The following is a 1,257-nucleotide window of genomic DNA, read 5'->3' on the forward strand; positions in this document are numbered from 1 at the left end:
GACCCGCCGAGCGCCCCCGCCCCGCAGCTGCCGGCAGCGCACAGCCCTTGGTTTTCCCACCCAGAGAACCCCGATGGTTAAGGCCTTGGCGTTGGGGGAGGGGAGGGGAGGAGGATGGAGAGGAGGGGGGAGGGGAGGACGGAGAGGAGGGGAGGAGAGGAGGAGGGAGAAGAGGAGGGAGAGGAGAGGAGAAGAGGAGGAGGAGGGGGAGGAGGAGGGGGGAGGAGGGAGAAGAGAGGAGGAGGAGGGGGAGGAGGGGCAGGAGGAGAAGAGAAGACAAGGAGGGGGAGAGGAGGATGGGGGAGGATGGGGGAGGAGAGGAGGGGGAGGGGAGGAGGAGGGAGGAGGGGGAGGGGAGGAGAGGAGGAGGAGAGAGGAGGAGGGAGGAGGGGAGCAAAGCCCTATGCGGTGGAAGGCTCCTGGGATAGGCTTGAGATGAGTATTTGAAAGCGAGAGTGAAATGCTGAAATACATTGGAAGAGGCCACCGCTCTTCTTGTAACTCTAATTATTGTGTGAGTTTTAAACATTTCAAGTCCTATAAAGTCTCCACTGTGTACCTAATTGTCAAAAAAAAAAAATGTGTTTTTGCAAAAAATAAAATAAAATAAAAGCCTGGCAGATGACGTTGAGCCAGACATGTCAAACAAGGTAAACGGATGTTCTTTAGCTGAGCATTGAAGCTGGGGGCGGAGAGAACAGCGTAAGTGGGACTTGTTGACTCTGTGTGTGCCACTTGTTTCCAAAGTCGTGTAAAAATGTTTGCTGTTCCACATAGCAGTTTTTGTGAATTAATAAAGCTTTTCCTGCAGACAATCAGCTTTATGACTTCTTTTTCACGGGATAACAGCAAAAATACCCGTTGCATTAAAATTTGAACCACATCTAGGGAAGGTTTCTTTTTTATCTTTTTGTGATCTTGGAAACTTTTATTTTGTAAAAATTTGAAAATATGGAAAAATAGACAAAGTGTAATCACCCATTATCCCCCCCAGAATAATATTTCGATGCTTTTTTTTTAGGTTTTTAAATATCCCGCTAAAGTGTTGCTGTTTTCAGATATTTCCATAAACCTATTTTCACAAGTTTAAAAACTCTTCCATTTTCAGTAGTTCAAACACACATTAGGATTGCAGTCTACTTTCAAGATTTGTTCATCAGGGCCGCCTTAAAAGTGCTGTTCCTTCCTCCTGTAGGACTCACGGTGTTTTAAACCTAAGTTCACCTTGCCCACATACGGGGTAACACCCGGCGCGGC

Source organism: Canis lupus, chromosome 8 (genome assembly GCF_048164855.1).
Source record: "Canis lupus baileyi chromosome 8, mCanLup2.hap1, whole genome shotgun sequence".
In the NCBI taxonomy this organism is placed as follows: domain Eukaryota; kingdom Metazoa; phylum Chordata; class Mammalia; order Carnivora; family Canidae; genus Canis; species Canis lupus.